The following is a 20,952-nucleotide window of genomic DNA, read 5'->3' as shown; positions in this document are numbered from 1 at the left end:
CACAGAGCCGAGCAGACCCAGGAGCCCCAGCCCCAGATCCTTGTCTCTGTCCACCACCAAGCTGGGCCCGTCCCTGGCTCCTTCAGGGCCTCGGTTTCTCTCCTCTGAGGAATGGGTTGAACTCCCACTCCTGGCCCGGCGTGCTGCCTCTAGGCAGCCGGGATGGCGGCAGCGGGGCGGGCGGGCGGGGCCTCCCTGCCGGACCAGGCGGGTGGGGGTCCTCCACCTGCTGCGGCCCCCCAGTCCCCCGTGAACCTGCTCGCCAGGCTGGAGCCAGCCGCCATCTGGAGCGACGGGCTGTTTATGGAGCCGGGCGGCGGGGGCCCTGGCCCTGACCTGGCCAATCTGGAAGCGATTAGCGGCCCTGGGGCTGGGAGCGTTTGGAGTTCTCATCAGCGGGTTGGGACCACCCCCTCCAGCCCCCACACCCTGCACCACCAGGAGCCAAGGCCGCTCTGGGGGTCTCTGAGGAGCCCCGTTTCTTTCAGGGCACCCCAGTTCGGACCTGCTCCAAGGCCTAGAGCTCTGAAAACCAGGCGAGACTGGGCCACACACACAGGCCAGGACGCGGGGGTGGGTGGAGAGGGTGGGGGTGGGGAGCGCCGGGGCCTTCCCGGAGGGAACCTCGCGCGGAATTGCTTTCTGGCATGTTTGGTTTTGAATATACATGCAAGCGCACAGAGGAAACACACACACACGGAACTCAGCACAGAGGGTGTAAAAGCATAGAGTGAAAAGTCAGGGTGGCTCTCCACTGCCCGCGAGTCCACACTCCCTGCACCAAATCCAGTGTTTGCAGTGTCTCAGATCTCCTGAGAGGCTGCGAGCGGCTACGCACACAATCGAGTTGGTCTTCTTGCCTTTTTCTCCAACTGGCAGCCCACTTTACATTTGGGCCTGCCTTTTCTCCCTAGGATGAATCCATATTTCTACCACTAGACGGCAAAGAATCTGTCTGCAATGCGGGAGACCTGGGTTCAACCCCTGGGTCAGGAAGATCCCCTGAAGGAGGGCATGGCAACCCACTCCAGTATTATTGCCTGGAGAATTCCATGGACAGAGGAGCCTGGCAGGCTACAGTCCATGGTGTCGCAAAGAGTTGGACACGACTGAATGACTTTCACTTTGCCAAGGAATAATAACCATAATGTTCACAATAATAATAACGGCAGCAAAGGTTTCCAAAGGATTTACTGTGTGCTGGGCGTGGTTCCAGATGCTTTACATGGATTACTGAATGCATCAGAAAGGTGAAGCGATCCTATCAGGAGGTTCTAATCTCCATTTTGTAGATGGGGAAACTGAGGCCTGGAGTGTCAAGGCGCCTCCCCAGTGGCACACAGCTGTGCTTGGCAGAGGTAGGACTCAGACTCAGGCAGGCGGGCTCCCAGGTCTGTGCTCCAAAATCCTTCACCATCCGGCCCCTCCCTCTGCTTTCTGGATGGATCTGGTGGTCTTGGCGGGTGACAGGTGATGTACCACTGGGCTTATCTCCATCTTGCTGCTGCTGCTGCTAAGTCACTTCAGTCGTGTCCGATTCTGTGTGACTCCATAGATGGCAGCCCACCAGGCTCCCCTGTCCCTGGGATTCTCCACGCTGGAGTGGGTTGCCATTTCCTTCTCCAATGCGTGAAAGTGAGGTCGCTCAGTCGTGTCCAACCCTCAGCGACTCCATGGACTGCAGCCTACCAGGCTCCTCCATCCATGGGATTTTTCAGGCAAGAGTACTGGAGTTGGGTGCCGTTGCCTTCTCTGATTTCAATCTTGGGCTGGTGCTAAATGTGCTATGAACACCCTCGTGGGACGTCACGCCATGTGGAACTGCAAGGAGGTCCCATCTCGGAAGTGCCTGGCCAGACAGGAGTGAGCAGTGCAATGGCGGACAGCCACTGCCCAAGTGTTGTCTTGGTGGTGATGCTGGAGGTGATGCTGGAGGATGAATTTGGAGGTGATGCTGGAGGTGATGTTGGAGGATGATGTTGGAGGTGATGCTGGAGGTGATGGTGGTGATGCTGGATGTGATGCTGGAGGTGATGCTGGAGGATGATGTTGGAGGTGATGCTGGAGGTGATGCTGGAGGTGATGCTGATGCCTGATCCAGTTCCCCAGAAGAAGGGAGGAATCCGCAGCTGCCACATCCTGGGCCTATCTCCGGGGTTACTTGACCTCCCTCCTGTTCTCTGATGGGTGGACAGGACTCCAGGCTCCCCTCCCGTCTGCCTGCCTCCAGCCACCGTGGTCCCCCAGTCCCGGCTCCACGCAGTGGCTGGAGCAACGGTAAAACCTAAGTCGGGTCAGGCCTTTTCCAGCTCCCCACTGCCCTCTCTCTCCCTGCCCCCATCCAGGCCAAGCCAGAGGTGGGTCCCCCAGTTGCCACGCCCACTCCCCCATCTGCTGCAGGGGCCAGCCCTGGCGCCTAGGACACCCCCACCCACTCTTCACCTGGCTACATCCTCTGGTCTGAACGCACAGCCTTCCCCAAGTGCCCAGACTGAGGCAGGCAGGGCCTCCCCTGACCACCCACCCTCAACAACCTGGGCCCCTGAGAATCTTAGCTTGACTCACACTATCTCTGATGGCTGTCTCTACTAACAGAATATCTACAGAGATTTTTGCCTGTTTTCTTCGTTTCCATATCTCTGCAGACTAGAGTTTAGTAGGTGCTCAAAAAAGTTGTTGAGGGACTTCCCTGGTGGTCGAGTAGCTGAGACTCGGTGTTTCCCATGCAGGGGAGCTCCTGGTCGGGGAGTTAAAATCCCACATCCTATGGAGTGCGGCCAAAAAGTTAAAAAAAAAAATTACTGACAGGGTGAAGGTATGAATGAACGAATGAGTCCGTGGGGAGCCCAGCTCTGTGGGCAGAACGCCTGTTCTGAGGTGGGTGGGGTCCGGGCCGCCCCCCCAGGGGAGGGGGAGAGGAGCACAGCTGGGAAGGGAGGAAGTACAGATGGGTTCCCAAAGCGCCCACTGTCCTCAGGCACTTGCTCATTCCTTGGGCCTGCAAGACCCACTGTACAGATGAGGAAACTGAGCCCCCTTCATTCGCTCCACAGACCCATCCTTCAGTCTCCAGGCCTTGGGCTGGGGGCAGGGTGACTCCGGGTTTTCAGAGCTGGTGGGAAGGGCGAACCCAACAGGAAGGGGAACGGAATGAACCAGAACACCTGAGCGCCACCACACCACAGTCAGCCGCTGACGTGGCCGCTGGCCTCACCCCGAGTGACCCTCTCACCAGCAATGGCACTCTGTCCCCTCTTCTGGAGGCTCAGGGACAGTAAGGACCACAGCCGGCGCTTACTTGGCGCCTACTGTGTGCCAGGCCCTCATGGGAGCCTCACACAGAGAGACAGCTCATTTATTCCCACCAGGCCTCCAAGGCAGGGACTCATCACCCCCACCTTACAGAGAGGTTAAGTGACCTGCCCAGGGACACACAGAGGTCGGCAAGGTAACACTGTGACGTCACACACAGGGTCCTGAAGGCCAAGCTCAGGATGAAGGCCCCTTTGGAGGGAGGGCGTGGGGGAGGCCCTGAGGTCTCCCGGGCCCTGGCGTGCTTCATTTCTCTCTTGGAGGCAGAGATGCGGATTCCTGATCTCCTGGTGCAAGCTGAAAACAAACCACAGCAGCAAGTAGCCAGGCAGCCCCACTGCGGAGAGTGACTAAGCGTGGATGCGGGGCTGAACTTTGACCCAGCCCTGGCTGACCTGGGGGCTGAAACCAGCCTGGGTAAGGGGGCTGCCCCCACCCCCCAGCCTCTGGGCCCCCCAGGCTCTCAGTGACGCAGCTGTGGTGGTGTTTGGCAACCCGGGCTGCCCGCAGTTACGACAGCCCAGCATCTGGCAGCCGGGGGGAGAGCGGGGTGGGGCGGGGAGCCCCCGGCCTGCCCCTGCCTGGTCGGCTGACCCTTCCTCCCGGCAGCCCGTCTCTGGCTCCATCTTTCCTCCCCTTTACCAGTTGACGTCACAATTGCTCCTGACCAGAGAGTCTGCACCCTGAGGGCAGGAACCTGTGCTGCCAGCCCTGCATACAGTGGGCTCCATAAGTACTTGCTGAACAAACAGATGAAAGCTGGGTAAACGAACTGCAGCCGCTCCCTCCCGCCCTCCCTTCTCTCCTTCCTTCCTGTCTTCTCTCCACAGATAGTTGTTGAGCACCTACTATGTGCCAGGCGACCGGGACCCACTGGTGAAGGGAACAGGCAAAGATGCCCGTCCTCACAGAGTTGAAGTTCAAGAGAGGATGCCGGTCATCCACGGGGGCATCCTGCAAACACGGCAGCTGGGGGAGCGGCCACACACCTGCTGCAGGTGGCTGGACCCCTGGGGGTTGGCAGAGTCCCCCGGGGAAGCACCGCCACTACTCCCTCGGCCGGGAGAGCCGCGGGAGTGAGAGGCATGCACGCTAAACAAGAGGAAGCCCTGGGGTGCGGACCTGCCCTCCCAGCCCGGAAGGGTCCCTGAGGAAGTGACGCCCTGAACACGGAGCCGGATCCCCATGAGGAAGACTATTCCCTTCCCAGCAGGGGCAGCAGCCCGGCAAAGGCAGGAAGCCTGCACCACCCTGGGAAGCTGGCAGCTTTGCACAGGATGGCCCTCTCTGGCCTGGCTTTCTCCTTTTGTGGAAAGGGAACAGTCCCCCCCGCCAACAACAGACAGGGGTGTCGGAACACCCTCTGGGAGACTTTTAGAGGGCTGGGCAGGCACTTGATCTAGTTTTCTTTTTTTTTGTGGTATAGTTGCTTAACAATGTTGGGTCAGTCTCTGCTGTACAGCGAAGTGAGCCAGCCACACGTGGAGTGTATCCCTTCTTCCCTGGATTTCCTTCCCATTTAGGTCACCATGAGTTGTATTCTCCCTGTTTTTCCCACTAGGCTGTGAGCACAGTGGGTGCTCAGAGCACTTCTGGGGATCCAGTGAGCCAGTGAGTCTCGGGTTCCTCACCTGTGTGATGGGATGATGCTGAACCGCTCTTTATAGCTTGCGTTGTCTCCTCTCCGCAGATCCTGGGGATGGGTCAGGCCTCCGGGGACCCCCTCAAGTCCTGGAAGATGACCTTCTCGGTGGGCTGGGGGAGACAGAGGTGAGAGGGTAGACGGAACAGCCCTCCAGCTCTGGACGTGGAGGCAGGACCCTGAGTGCTTAGAAGGGAATGATAGGCTGCCTCATTCACAATGGAAGGAAACTGAGGCACAGCCACAAAATAATAAAGCCTCGGGCGTGCTGAGTGCCTACAGCAAGTCAGGCGCTGTGCTGAGCCCTCTGACCCACGTTCTCCCATTTAATCCTTCCAACAACCGTCACCGTGGGAAGCTGATACCGGGACCCCTACTTTACAAGTGGGGAAAGGAAGACTCAGGAAGGTAGGCCAAGGCCATGCCCCCTGTGAATGGGGGACCTGAGCTGGGCACACAGATCTGGCTCCAGAACCCAGAACCGAAACCCTGGGCCGTCCTGGGGGGAGGTGAAGGGAAGAGAGGAGGGAAGCCTGGGAGAGACGGAAGATAAACCCTTGTCTGGTGGCCACAGGCAGCGGAATAAATAATTGCAAGAGTGAGGCACCCGGGGTCAGTTCCATGTCCATTCTACCCTGGATGGCCCAGGGCAGTTTGGAGAAGCCCCAATTTCAGCCCACCCCAGCAACCTAGAATTTTCTCTGCTTCATTCAAGCAATCATTCAGTCAACAGAAAGCGAAGTTCAGGATGACACAAACATAGCCCTGTAAACAATAAATGTAAACGGGTCGAATGGGCCTATTAAAACACAAAGACTCTTGTATGAGATCAAAAATCAAAATCCAGTCATTTATTCGCGGACCTAATATTTATTAAATGCCTAAAATATTCAAGGTCCGGTTTTAGATTCTAATGATAGAACCTAAAAATAAAACGTCTGCTGGTGGAAAAACACCAGGAAAAGGTGATCCAGGGAGAGAGACCTGAAGGTGCAAAAAACTGAGGCTGCAGTGAACTGGAGGAGGGAGGATCAGAAGGAGGGGGGGCCTGTGGCCGGAGGGCAGCACCGGTGAGCGTGGGGAGTAAATCAGCAGAGGCCCAGCCAGGCTGGGAACAGAGAGCAGGGGCAGCAGCAAGCAGGGCTCAGATGCAGAGGACCCGGGTCCTTCTCTCAGAGTCCTCACTGCCCCGGCAAGCCCAGCTGCATTCTCGACTCTTCCCATCTAAGAGCCCACCCTGCCCCGCAGATGGGGCCAAGATGCCCTGGCACAGCCCCCTCTCCAGAAGTAGACTTTGTGGATCAAAGGCCTGCTGGGTGTCAGGCTCCACCATTGGCAGCTTCCATGCTTCATTAGCCCATTAAGTCCCACCACCAGGTTCGTTCCTCCCATTTTGCCAAAGAGAAAACAGCCTCAGCGGGGCTGGGTGGCCTGCCCAAAGCCACAGAGGCAGGCAATGGCAGGCCCAAGGCTTGGACTCAGAGCATCTAACACTGTGGGTGCCTTCTCGCCCCTGCGTACTTCCTCCCGGGAAAGGGCAGTGGAGCGGCCTTGGCCGGCTGTGTCCTCACGTGGGTCTCCTGACCTCCTCGACCTCAGCTCTCCGCCTGGGAAACCGCGTGCCAGGTCAGTGTCAGGACCTTGATGATGCCCTCCCTCTGGGCAGCGGAGTTCCCAAAGTGCTGAGGTAGCATTTCTGATTCTATCCCCACAATGACTCCATTTAACACAGGAGGAAACTGAGGCTCAGAAGGGGGAAGTGATCCTCCAGGGTCATGGCCTTGGGACTCCTGAGGGCCTGGGACTTTCGCTGAGTCTGTTCATTGGATAATAATGATGGGGACTCCCAACGAGGCAGAGACTCGGGGGTGGAGTGATGGGGTGGGGGGGACAGACAGGAATGGGACACACAGACAATGAGAGAGAGAAAGCCTAGAACGCAGGAGCCCAGCTCCCAGCCTCTGCCCCTCGCTGCATCCTGGGGAAGACGGGCCAGGCCCCTTGGTCCGGATTATTTCCTGAGAGCAGGGAGGGCCACGGGAAGTCTCCCCACTCAGGTCCTGCCCAAACAGGAAATGCCAGGCAGTCCCCCCACCCCCATCCCAGGGCCGTGGGAAATCTTAGCCTGGGATTTCAGCGTCTCCAGCAGCTCTGGCTCAGCCTCAGTGGGGAATCTAGACCCTAACAGGGCCTGTGTGACCTTGGGCAAGGTCCTTCCCCTCTTGGGGCCTCAGGCTCCCGCTCTGTAGTCACAGCTCTGCCACCTCCGGGCTATGTGACCCCAGGCAGGTGGCTGTGGCCCACTGACGTCAAGCTCCTCCTCCTGTAAGACAGAGGAACGGGCGCACAGAGTGGGCCCCACCCGCTGAGCCATCCTCACCACAGGCGAGGGTATGACGGGGAGGCCTTCGGAAAGATCCCTGCAGCCCTCTGCGAAAGATGCCCTGGCTTCCCTGGGCCCGGGGAACCACAGCAGGGTACCTCTCTGCACCTCACTTCCCAATCGGTACCCAATCTGCACAAGAGGCAGAGCCCTGAATCACAGTGGGTGGCGGGGGGGTGGCAGGGCGCTGTCGTTGATTTCAGGCCCCGGGAGAAGGTAGAAGGAAGCAGGTTCAAGAAAGATAGGGATGCTGGCTGGCGGGGGTCGAGGGGTGGCTGGAGCGTGTGACCTGATTATTTACTTCTCTTTCTCAGTGAGAAAAGACAGCCAGGGACGTCTCTGGTGGTCCAGGGGTTAAGAATCCGCCTGCCAAGGCAGGGGACACAGGCTTGATCCGTGCTCCGTGAAGATTCCCCCTGCCTATGCCTGGGAACCACAGGTGCTGAGCCCCTGCTCCCTAGAACCCGGGGTCGCAAGCCTAGGAGCCACCGAAATGAGAACCCCAAGTGCTGAAGCTGGAGAGCAGCCCCTGCTCGCCGAACGGAAAGCCACGCATCAGCGGAGACCCAGGGTGGCCGAAAATATAAATGGATTAACAAACCATTTTTTTAAGGCTGTCAGAATAGTGGCGGATGGGCCAGGCGGTCAGGGCTGCACCCACCCCTTGGGGGCTTGCAGAGCTCTAACGGGGCCGCATGGCAAGGGAACAGGCCTGGCGCAGGGGTGAAGGTGGCTGTTACCTCCTCCTGGTAACAGGTGCTCCCAGCTGCCCGGCCTTGGAAGATGAGTCCTCACTCCTTCCCAGCCCAGAGCCTCCTTGTCAGCAAAATGTGACTCCATGGAGTCAGTCAAGGCTGGCAGCTCAGAGAGGCACAGCCACTTGCCTTGGGTCACACAGCAGAGTTGCTACCACGTCTCCAGCCCCTCCCTAGAGAAAACCAGAGTCCCAGTTAAGAACAGAAAGGGAGCCCACAGGCCCTAAAGAGACTTAGGGAAACTAAGGTGGCAGAGAGGCTCTGAGGCACTGAACGCGTAATGGGTTTCTGTGTTTGGGCGTCTCCACCTGCCAGCGCCAGGCACGTCCTGGGACAGAAGAACCTGGGCAATGGGCTCAAACTCTCATCCCGTCTTACAACCAGTGCCAAATCACCGCATTTCTCAGAAGCGGGTTTCTTTGTGGTAAAGTATAATAGAAAGCGTGGTACAGGTGAAGGATCCCGGATATGAAGTCAGTGCCCAGAGCAAAGCTTGGTAAACTGAGGTTATTGTCTCTACTGTTGTTAGAGACCTGCTACTTAATCCCTCTGAGCCTCGATTTCCTCATCTGTAAAGTGGGTTTAACCATCCCTACTACAGAGAGTCCCATTGAGAATTCCAAGGGTCATCCCACATAAAGCACTTCCCTTGTGCCTGGCTTTCACCTTCTTCTATCCAAGATCCCAGTGCCTGGCACGTAGAAGGAGCTCAATATGTCTTAGCTGGGTTATTATTATTATTATCACCCTGACTCCAGCTGTCTGAGATCTTGGGCAACTCACCCACTTCCTGCCTTGCTCAATTTCACTTTCCTCCTTCATAAAATCGAAATAACAATAGCGCCTGCCTCCCAGAGCTGAACAAGGATCCATTCACGCATTCCACAAACACTTATTAACCGTTTGTTTTTAGGAACAGGGGATATAACTGGGAGCAAAACAGAAAAGGAAAAAAAAAAAAACCCTGCCCGCATGGAGCTGACATGCTCATGGGGCAGACAGACAACATAAATCGGTATTTTATACAGCGTGTTAGAAGCTGATAAGGGCAGTCTGAGCACGGGCTTCAGTGGTTTTATGTGCTGAGACTGGACGAGAATGAAGGGGAGGGTGAGGGAGGCCAGGCTGGGCCTGTGGGTTGCATGGGGTGGGGGTGCTTTCTGTGCTGAGTGGGGGCCCCAGAGGGTTCTAAGCAGAGGAAGGATGTGGTCTGACCCAGGTTCTCTGGCAGAGGGTTGACGGTAGGGGGATGCGGGAGGGATTCAGGGGGATGAAAGGGAATGCAAGGCGATGATGTGGGATGCAGGGAGCCTCGGATGAGGTCACTGTGATAATCCTGGCAGGCGGGGACCGGGCTGGACCAGGAGGGGAGCTGGGGAGACATGGCAGAATCCTGGGTCTGTTTTCATCCTCCAGGGGATTTTCATCCCTCTTTGTCTGCTGAGGAAACAGCCTCAGCGAGAGCTGGTGAGACGCCTGGGATTCCAGAGCCAGGCTAGGCCTCAGGAGGCCCCGCCCGAGACCTAGGAAGTGCTGCTTCTCTCCGGGATGCGGGGTGTGGCCCAGACAAGCTGGGAATCCTCGCCTCTGGGGCCTCCCCTTGCCCAGACCCACGCAGGAGGAGCAGTGGAGGGGCTCAGACCCTCACTTTCTGCCCCACAAACCTCAGTCCAACCTGCTCCCTGGGATATGGCTGCTCCACTGGGGGGCCTGAGGATCGTTACCGTCATCTTTAGATGAGCAAGAAACTATCATTATAAATTACATCATTAAACTTCGGGCTCTAGGATGTTGAAGCAGCTAATATCGTTGTGTGTGTGCGTGCTCAGTTGCTCAGTCGTGTCTGACTCTGCACCTCCGTGGACTGTAGCCCGCCAGGCTCCTCTGTCCATGGAATTCTCTAGGCAAGAGTCCTGGAGTGGGAGGCCGTTCCCTTCTCCAAGGGGATCTTCCCAACCCAGGGACTGAACCCGTGTCTCTTGAGCCTCCTGCATTGCAGACAGATTCTTTACCACTGTGCCACCCAGGAAGCCCAGATATTACCATTAACCCCATTTGAAAGCTGAGGACTGAATTGTCAGGGTAGGGGGCGGGGGGTTCACTGCCCGAGGTCACACAGTGGCAGGACTGGGGCTCGGACTCCCAGATCCTCCGTTCCAGGGGCTGAGCTCTTGTCAAAGATGTAGAATGAAACAGGCTGCCCAGAGGTTCCGCTGAGCCCCGCAGATGAGGAGAGTGGGAACAATGAGGCTGGACCAGCTCGAGGACCCATACTCCACCACACAGAGACCCTCGAGCAAGCCAGAGAGGCTGCTTCCCACAAGCTGGGCGGCTCCGGGCCCTACAGGAAGTCGCCCGGGCTAGGACAGGCCCGCAGCTTTGATCAGCTTTACGAGCCGTGGCTGTTTATGGAGGCCCAGGCCCCCACCTCCTGCCGCCTGGGACTGGGTCTTGTCACTGGCACTCTGGATATTGGCAGTCCCCCGAGAGGCTACCCGCCGGGGGTCCTGGCCCCACTTCCTCCAGCTTGGCCCCTGCCCTGCCCCTTGGCCTCGACCCCTGGGAACAGGGCGGGAGGGTCCCCTCAGGCCAGATCCCCTCAACACAGGGGCCTCCCGGCAGCTCCTCTGCAAAGGCTAAGCAGCTCTGAGCTCTCGCCGCATCTCAGGCCCTTTGCCCCGCAGTGGGGCCGGCCAGCTGGAGCCCACCAGCCCTTCTGGAGCTGCTCCTCCTCCAAGCCGCCCCTGCACCCAGTCACCTCCTCAGAGAGGCCTCCCCGAGCCCCACCTAAAGCAGCCCCCACCTCGTCACCCTCTGACACCGCCTTCCTTTAATTCTTCGTTGCCTGTGTCACCGTCTGGAGGGGTTTTGGGCCCCAGCGTGCGGCTTGCAGGGAATCTCAGTTCCCTGACCAGGGATCGAACCCGCGCCCCCTGCAGTGGACGCTCAGAGCCTTAACCACTGGACTGTCAGGGAGGACCCTGCAATTTTCTGGCTCATTCTTTTCGCCTGTGGGTCTTCTGCTGTCTTCTCCCCCTGGACAGGGTCCTCATGGGTCCCACCCACTCCTATGTCCCCAGCATGGCTCTGGCACACAGTAGGTGCCCAGGAACCTTTTTTTCAGTGAAAGAATGATAAACTCTGTTAGGGGGTGGGCAGCCTGAGGCCCCAGAGCATTCCTCAGGGCCCCTTGCCCCCCACACCTCACATGTGCCTGGGAGACTTTCAAGCACAGACGCTGCGCACAGAGGAGTTTCAGCCCCACGTTATGGATGAGGAAACAGAGGCTCAGAGGACTGACTCGACTTGCGGGCGTCCCAGCCTGAAGGAGCAGGGCTGGGGTGCTCCGCCGGGCCCTCCTCCCCCAGCCCCTTCTTATGCAACCCTCAGGCCCCACCTCACTCCTCTCCATCCCCCCACCCCACCCCCAGCCTGGCTCATGTCTGTGATGGCTCCCGACAAAAGCATCAGAGGACAGGTGTCCGACCAGCCAGGCCGGTTCTGGGCAGCCGTGGGGGCACTGCCCGCCCCCACCCCCAGCAATGCCGAGAGTGGACACCTGCTTCCGCACCTGCTCCCGCTCCGTCACCCTCAGGCCCTGCAAGTGCCCCCAACGCCCACGACCACGGATGGTTTTGGAGGCCCCGGGGTGCCTGCTCCCCACCCTGCCGGCTCCACGTCTGAGCTCTGTGACCTGGGGCAAGCGGACCCGTGCCCTGGCCTGAGGAGAGAGCAGCCAATTCACGTTTTCCTTCCTTCTGAGCACACACACACTCTGGCGGGCTGCCTCTCCACTGACCCCGGGCAGCTGGGGAACCTCAGGGTGCCGGGCTGGGGAGCGTGTGGGCGCCTGCTGAGGGCAGGCCAGTTCCAATTTTCACAGTTTAGGAGGCTTCCCAGCCACCCAGGGGGCAGTTTCTGATCATCCTTTATTCCAGCTGGGACAATGGCCGTCCAGACTCAGAGAGGGCAGGGCGTTTGCCCAAGCTCACCCAGCACGCAAGATCAGAGCCCCGGTGTGTGTGCTTTCCCTATTCTAACTCATCCCCCCTTGGACCATCGAATGTCTCTACAGCCTTGGCCGAAAACCTACCAGGCATTTAGCCAAGTCCAAATTCATTGAAAAACACTTGTTCAGCAGATATGGATTTGTCAGGCCCTCGGCTGGGTCTGGAGATGGAGCAGAATGAGACAGACGCCAGCTCTCGGGGGATGATCTTCCACTGAGAAGACAGAATTAACAAGCTAGGGAAGAAACCAACCCAATGATTCAGACATGATAAGGGTGACAAATGAAAGGGGCTTCAGGGTGAGGTCAGCTGCAGGGCGCTCTGAGGAGGGGAGGTTTGGACTGAAACCTGGAAGAGGAGGAGCATCCAAGTGGGGAGGAAACCGGGGAGGATGTCTGAGGGATGGGGGAGCCTGGGTAACGAGGAGGGAAGAGCGGTGCTCACCGCACAGGGCAAGGTGGGCCTCAGTTTTCTCATCTGAACATTAGGCTGAGCTGCTCCTAGGTCACAAAAGACCAGGGGCCTTTAAAGAGCATGGAGCCTGCCCTCCCTGCTGTCTGCGGAGGCATCAGACCCCCTCCTGCTCTGGGGGGAGCCTTCTCATGCTTTTCCCTCCTTTGAAGTGTTAGGCAGGGGACAGGGCCTGGAACAGGAGGATCTGGGCTCTGGATTCTTGGGTGAGCAGCTGGCCCTCTGGGAAGCTCAGTTTCCCCATCTGTAAAATGAGCACAGCCCTGCTGCCCCACCTCTTGGGACCAGTGGCCAGGTTTCAGAGGATGGACCCTGCACTCAGCAGCTGTTCCACTTAACAGGGCTCCGATCTCCTTCCTTGAGGGTGGGGTGGGGCATTGCTTAACCCAGTGGAAACTCAGACCTGTTAGGCGGCCAGAGCTCAGGTCCTATCCTGCTCGGAGGTGGAAGGTTCTCAGCCCTGGGTCGGGCCCAGAGAGCCAGCCCCTGCACCTGCCTGCTGGGGGGAGTTGCCAAGTCTGCGGCCACCAGCCTGGTCACCCCTGGGGTCCAGGGTTGGAGAGGCTGCAGGGCAGTCTTTACCCATCCAGACAGGGCTCTGGGAAAACCCGGATTCCCAGCATCTAAACTGCCCCGTCCCGCAGATGAGGAAACTGCGGCTCAAAGAGAAGTGACTTGTCTGAGGACTCAGAGAGACAGGGATCTTGTCATTTGGTCCACAAATATTTGTTGAGCACCTACTATGTGCCAGGGCAAAATACATGAGCAGGGATTAAACAGACAAGCTCCGCTTTCGTGGCCTCAGTCCCATGAGAGAGGTGGACACTGAATCCTTCGAGAGTGATGCACACCAGGCTTTGCAGAAATGCCTGGGTTTGAACGCAGAGTTGTCACTTGTCAGCTGTGTGATCTTGAGCAAAGGATTTAACCTCTCTGTGCCTGATTCCTCATATATATAATGGGAAAAAATAATAAAATGGACCTCACAGCATTGTTCGGACTTCCTTGACGGCTCAGACAATAAAGAATCCAGCCCCTCAGTTGGGAAGATCCCCTGGAGAAGGAAATGGCACCCTACTCCAGCATTCTTGCCTGAAGATTTTCATAGACAGAGGAGTCTGGCAGGCTACAGTCCACAGGGTTGCAAAAAGTCAGACACAACTGAGCAACTGACATAGCATAGCTTAGGGTTGTTCACAGTTCTTACATAGGGAAGATGCTCTCTAAAGCTATTGTTTTCTGTCCTTTCATTTCACAAAAATTTATTGAGTGCCTACTGTGTACCAGGCTCTGGAGTACGAGCTGGGAACACAGATTTGACCAAGATGACAGTCACTGATCTTAAGGGGTCTAGTTTGAGCCCAGGTGTCTGACTCCCAGACCAGCAGTTTCCAGCCCCACCACCTCCTCCAGGAAGCCTTCCATAATGCCCCTGGCCAGCTGAGAGCTGCCACATTCTGGGACTTGGTAGACCAACTCTGACACCAGCCCCTCCACCCACGGGTGCCCAGAGCCACTGGCCCGCAGCTGGCACTGGTCTCAGGATAGAGGGCAGGGCCTGAGCGCTGGCAGGATGTTTTATCCATTAAGGTCCTGACAGATGCCAGGAGACGGGTGGGGTGGAGGTGGGGGTGAGAAATGACTTTTGCAGGCAGGACAGTGCCTCCCCTGTCCTGGTCTGGCTCTCCCCGGGCAGTCCCAGGCCTCCACCACATGTGTCCTCCCCGAGGCCCAGCCCTGGATGAACACAGAGGGGCCTGGAACTTCTCTTGGACACACAGCAAGCTCCCCTCTGGCCTCAGCCGACAGACAGAGATCAAACACTGGGGGCCCTAGGATCAAGTCAGACCCACAGAGGGACAGAAGAGTCGTTTAGATTCCCATAGGGTTTGAAACAACGACAATTCCTCAGCCCAGATTTCCGTCAAAACCCAGACTTCCCGATTCCCAGGGCACGGGGCCTCCTTTCCTGCCCGCCGCCAAGTCCCCGTCGAGCCCTGTCGCCCACCCTCTGCGCGTGTAAGCGCCCGCCGGTGCACTCACGTGTCTTTGCGTCGCTGCACTCGCATCTGTCCCTACATACGTGTGTCTGTCTGTCCCCGGGTGTCTACCCTGGAGCGCTCACTTGTCCTTCTGTACATGTGTGTGCCATCTGTGCGCATGTGAGAGCATACTGTCCCATCCGGTGCTCTGGCGTGAGCTCGGTGCATGTAACGGCCCCCACCAGGCACGGGCACTAACCCTGGTCTGCCTTGCTCATGCTCCCCATGAGCCCCCCAGCTGCTCCAGCACCCCCGCTTCCTGTGAAAGCCTGCTGCCCCCTGACTCCACACCTTCCATGGGGGCCTCTGACCCCATGCGGGCACTGTGAAGCCTGGAGAGGGTAGGTGAGCTACTCTGGGGCCGAGGCCTCCTCCTGTGGCTCTGGGGCTATCTGGGGGACATGGAGGAGTGGGCTCGGGGCAGGGTCCTCAGCCTCCTGCCCTGGGGGTCAGACTCATCCCACCCCGCCTGTCTGTTGTGATGCAGGAACACGGCAGATGCTCTGGGGTGCGTCTGCAGGCAGGGTCCTGCCCACGGCCCCGCACCCACAGGAACCCAGACACTTTCACAGATCACATCACAATCACAGGAGCACTCATCACCCCTCCCCCGTCAGGTACAGAGCAGCCATACAACACTCAGTACACACCTGACCCCTGACCCGCAACAGACGTGTGACATACGTGACCCTGCATGTGAGCAATCACAGAGTCCCAGACACACAACACACACACGCACACGGCACAGGCACCAGCAACGACAGAAGCACCAACAGCCCCAAGGGAGGCACAGGAGACAGATGCACAGAGAGAACCACACACCACCACACCAGACACACCCCCCGGGTGCTCACATCACAGACACGCACTCACACGGGCACCAGCAACGACAGAAGCACCAACAGCCCCAAGGGAGGCACACGAGACGGATGCACAGAGAGAACCACACACCACCACACCAGACACACCCCCCGGGTGCTCACATCACAGACACGCACTCACACGGGCACCAGCGACGACAGAAGCACCAACAGCCCCAAGGGAGGCACAGGAGACAGATGCACAGAGAGAACCACACACCACCACACCAGACACACCCCCCGGGTGCTCACATCACAGACACGCACTCACACGGGCACCAGCGATGACAGAAGCACCAACAGCCCCAAGGGAGGCACACGAGACGGATGCACAGAGAGAACCACACACCGCCACACCCGGACACACACCCCACGCACTCACACAGGCACCTGCTATTCGGGGCACCCCAGTGGATCCAGGCTTCCGCCAGCACCACGAGGAGCTCTGTCGCTCCTGTTCCCCCCTGCCTGGCATCGGCCTCTACCAGGAAGCCTCTCCGGATGGCCCCCAGCCTGCCCATGTGACATCACCCCACAGCCATCCCTGCCCTCTCCTCCTCTCACAGTGGATACCCAGGCTGTGCCTGCAACATCTTATTAATTAAACATTTTCTTTCACACTAACAGCAGGATGAACTGGACAATAAGGCCCCTCTCCCTACACCTGATGACCAGTGGGATGCCTTGGGAGGGCAGGGCTAGAACCTAGTACCCAAGGACAAAGCCTGGTTCTGCCCATCCTGCTCCTTATGCCCCTGCGCCTGACTTCCCCAGCTGTGAAATGGGGACAATCAGAGTTTCCATAAAAATGAATGAGCTGATTTCTGTAAAGGCTCAGAAAACGGATGGGCCCCAGGCACTCACTGCTATGGTTAGAGTGGGTGTTACTTTCCTCTTCACAGGCAGCCTGTGCTTGCAGCTTTTTCTGGGATCCTCTGTCAGGACTTCTGAGCATCTCGGGGTGGGGATAGCATCTGTCTCCCTCCTCACTATTCCAGCTCAGTAAATGCTGGTGGAATGAATGGATACATGAGGGAAGGAAGGAGTGAAGGGAGGGATGAACCGGTCCCAGGCCCTGTTACAGCTGGCCCAGCTTGGGAGGCAGCAGGAAGACCATTTGGCAGGATAAGGCCCCAAACAGCAAAGGCTTGGCCCAGAATACCGGCAGATGCATCTCCGACAGTGGGGGTTTGCTGCTATAAATCTGTTGGAGAAAGCAAAAATATTCTTGGAAATCCCTGAATTGCTTGAAATGCACAGAAGACTTGTTCTCCCACCCCATCTCTCCTAACATTCCCTTGGTTATCTGCTCTAGCCACACTGGCCTCCTGGCTGTTTCCAAAACACATTGGCCACGGTCCTGCCTCGGGGCCTTTGCACTTGCTGTTCCCTCCACCTGGAATCCTCTTCCTGACCCTCAGATAGCTAGGGGCCCCCCCTCCCTCAGCCCCTTCGGGTCTCTGCTCAGACGGCACCCTCTCTGTGAGGCCCGCGCTCCAGCCCACTGCTGAGGCAGCCGCTCCCCGCTCAGCTCTGGTCTACGATGATGTCACTGGTCTCCCACTTCTCTCCACTCCTCTCACCACAACCTGATGCTGCTCTTTCGTTTGTCCCCAGGCTCAGCGACCGAGAAGCCGCCCGCCAGTGCAGGACATGTGGGTTCGATCCCGGGGTCAGGAAGATCCCCTGGAGAAGGAAACGGCAACCCGCTCCAGTATTCTTGCCTAAAATCAGTACCGTATTATACGGGCTTCCCTGGTGTCTCAGTGGTAACGAATCTACCTGCCAATGCAGGATTTCAGGTCTGATCCCTGGGTCGGGAAGATCCCCTGGAGAAGGAAACGACAGTCCATTCCAGTATTCTTGCTTGGGAAATCTCACAGACAAGAAGGGCCTGGCGGGCTACAGTCCATGGGGTCGCAAAGAGTTGGACACAGCTTAGCGAACAAATAACAAGTCTCTTAATGAACTCCTTCAGGCAGGATCTTGCTTTATTCAAAGTTGTAACTCAAGCACCTAGAACACTGCCTGGTACGTAGCTCAGTTCAGTTCAGTTCAGTCGATCAGTCGTGTCCAACTCTTTGTGACCCCCGTGAACCGCAGCACGCCAGGCCTCCCTGTCCATCACCAACTCCCGGAGTCCACCGAAACCCATGTCCATCAAGCTGGTGATGCCATCCAACCATCTCATCCTCTGTTGTCCCCTTCTCCTCCTGCCCTCAATCTTTCCCAGCATCGGGGTCTTTTCAAATGAGTCAGCTCTTCGCATCAGGTGGCCAAAGTACTGGAGTTTCAGCCTCAACATCAGTCCTTCCAGTGAACACCCAGGACTGATCTCCTTTAGGATGGACTGGTTGGATCTCCTTGCAGTCCAAGGGGCTCTCAAGAGTCTTCTCCAACACCACGGTTCAAAAGCATCAATTCTTCGGCGCTCAGCTTTCTTTGTAGTCCAGTTCTCACACCCATACACATAGTAGGTGCCCAATATACATCTGTTGCCTGACTAAGCAAACAATAAGAACACAGAGGAATGGAAGGCCCTGGAACAGATTGCAACACACAGTGGAACAGAAACAGCGCAGTGAAAGGGACAGGATGCACCACGACAACCCAACATAAGGCAGCAGAGGCCGGCTGACCCTCACGGCCTCCGTGGCACCAGACAGAACAGCCAAAACCCCTGCTCAAACTATCACTTAGACCCCGCTGGGAACCCTCGGGGGCAGGCGGCCGAGAGCTGCGTTGGGTCTGGGGGTCTTAGCTCACCATCTCCCCCCAGCTATCCTGCCCGGGGGGTTCTTCCGCCCACTTGGTCCCTGTTCCTGCCCAGCTGGACAGGTCAGGTGTGGTTTCTGGTCTGGGCACCAGGGCACTGGCTCCCGTCTGGGGTGATTCCTGCTGACTCACTGGCCGAGGCTCTGGACAGGATCCCATGGTCCTGATCATGTTGGGGGTTGGGGGAGCCAGGGCCAGAGCGATGAGACACGAAGTCTCTGTGTGTGTGTCTGGGGTGGGGGTGGGTGCTGAGCTGGCTCCAGGCCACTTCTGTCCCGCACTTGTGGTTTCTGCATCACCTCTCCCCCCTGCAAGGCTCTGAAAGGCCCCCTCCACCGAGCCACCTCCCAGGCCCGACCAAGGCCCTGGTTAGCCTCCTGATCATGAAAGAGAAGGTAAGGAGAATTAGGGTCATCCCCCTGCCTGGAGAAAGGCTGACCAGTGAGAAGCTGCCTGCTACCCAACACAGATTCAAGCCTGACCCTGAAAGCCCGGATTTCCTTGTGGGGCGGGGTCCTGGTCCAACGCTTGGACCTCAAATCAGGACAGCGGGGATGTACGGGGACCCTGCCTGCCTGTCTGATCCAAACCCAAGCATTTTCCGGGCACCCCTCTCTCCCTAGCCTTCTCCCTAATGTGTCTTGGAGACAGGCCAGCTCTCCCCCTAAATCTACCTGGAATCTGACCATGTCACTCCACTTCTGCTGCCCTTTCTGCTCAGGACCCTCCTGGGGCTCCCCCCTCACTCAGAGCAAAAGCCAAATCCTTGCCATGGCCTGCTTACCTGCCCACCCTGGCCCCTGACTGACCTCCTCCCCTCATGCCTGTTCTGCTCCAGCCACACTGGCCTCCTTGCTGCTCCCTGGTGCTTCCAGCCATGTCCTGACTCAGGGCCTTTGCACCTACTGTTCCCGCAGCCTAAAACTCTTTCCGCAGATACTCACATGGTCCCGGCCTAACTTCCTTCAAACTGTGGCACCACTTTCTGAAAGAGACCTTTCTTCCCCACCCACCAACATGGAGGCCACGCCCTCCGGCATCCTGGCTCCCTCCGCATGTGCCTGATTCTTCCTTCCTGACCCTTGCCACGGCCCACTCTACGGCTTTTTTTTTTGGCTGCACCACACGGCATACAAGATCCTAGTTCCCTGACCAGGGGTTGAGCCAGTCCCTTGGAGTGTTGGAGCAGAGGAAAGAACAAGTGCAAAGTCCCTGAGGCTGGAACCCTGAGTCTCAGTCTCTTGACTCTACAAATTCAAGAGACAGAAAGAAGGGCTTCCCTGGGTGGCGGAGGGGCTCAGGGGTAAAGAATCCGCCTGCCAGTGCAGGAGACACAGGTTCGATCCCTGGTCCAGGAAGGTCCCATGTGCCGTGGAGCCGCTAAGCCCCTGAGACACAACTGCTGAGTCTGGGCTCCAGAGCCGGGGGGGGAGCCGCAACTACTGAAGCCCGCACGCCCTGGAGCCTGCGGCAACGAGAAGCCCGTGTGCTGCACCAAGAGAAAAGCCTGAACGGCAAGGAAGACCCAGCACAGCCAAAAACAACATTAATTAGTTAATTTTTAAAAAAAGAAGAAAAACAGTAAGAAGTTCATGAAGGCGCGTATAGTATGTGCGCATATGGGGGGCGGGGCTTAGGAAATTTGGGGATCGAGTTTGCTGCCTGTGAACCAGGGAAGTAGGAGGATCTCGCCCTGACACCCCAGGACGCCCTTGTATCTGACTTGCTCCTGACAGAGGGTTTTCTCTCGGTCCCACCCCGAGAAATCCACAACTGGGATCTTAGTTCTCGGTCACCCCCCCTCCCCCCCCTCCCCCCGGCCCGCGGTGCTGGCAGCGCCGGGAAACGGTGACTCAGGAGTCTGGCGGGATGGGGCCTCCCTCCCCCAACGTCCGTCCGGGCAGGCGGCCGGGCAGGAGCCAGCCTTGGCCGACACCGGGGACCCTCCCGCCTGACGCCCGGCCGGCCGTGCTCTGGCCCGGGGAGTCCTCCCCTGGGCCGGGCAGACACTCTACGTGGACTCCTTCTGGCGGCGGCGGCGTCGGCCCCAACCATGTAACCCTCCCCGAAGCTTGTCGGGGTGGGGGGGTTATCCCCACTTTCCAGGGGAGGAGACTGAGCTGCAGAGACGCTGCGTGCGATACCCGCCACAGTCACAAAGCGGAACTGGCACCCTGGGGACACGGTGCTGGCAGCCACGGTGCCCAGCTGGCAAGTAAAGGGCAGAGGCTGGGTGGAGCGTAGACAGACCACACACTTCCCTGGGTACCTCCCAAGCAGGAGGGACCCTGGGCTGCAGGGCTGACCTTGGATCCCAACAGCCCCCTAACCCCAGAACCGGGGTCTCCCCTCTCTTGCTAACCCCTCAATCCACAAACACTCACCAAGAAACAACCAGGCCCAGCGTCCAGGAAGTAAAGTACCCAGCAAAAGGGACACTGGGTGCTTCCTGGGGTGCCTTTGCCCCCCTCCCCATTTCCTCATCAACAACCTCCCACCCGCCAGCCAGTGACCTCAGCCGGACACGGTCACTTAGTTTTGCAGAACACGAAATATTTTTTCCCAGCCTTCCCCGAGGAAGGCGGTGGTGGGTCAGAGGGCAGGCTCCATCCGGTTCCTGGCTATCTGCCCTCAAGCCTCAGCTTAGCCTCTTCGCCGTTCAGCCTGGGGCTGGTGTCTCCACCTCTCTGGGCTTCAGCTTC

General features: G+C 58.1%; 1 long non-coding RNA gene across 1 annotated transcript; it reads right to left on the bottom strand.

The window, feature by feature from the left end:
• LOC108637429 lies at positions 1,745 to 20,689 on the bottom strand. Its single transcript, XR_001919085.1, has 3 exons — positions 20,635 to 20,689; positions 4,944 to 5,067; positions 1,745 to 3,609 (listed from the first exon to the last, which is right to left on the bottom strand). It is a non-coding gene; the product is annotated as an uncharacterized LOC108637429 (long non-coding RNA).

The sequence above is a fragment of the Capra hircus genome, chromosome 13 (genome assembly GCF_001704415.2).
Source record: "Capra hircus breed San Clemente chromosome 13, ASM170441v1, whole genome shotgun sequence".
In the NCBI taxonomy this organism is placed as follows: domain Eukaryota; kingdom Metazoa; phylum Chordata; class Mammalia; order Artiodactyla; family Bovidae; genus Capra; species Capra hircus.
This window is presented reverse-complemented; position numbering and strand designations above follow the sequence as displayed.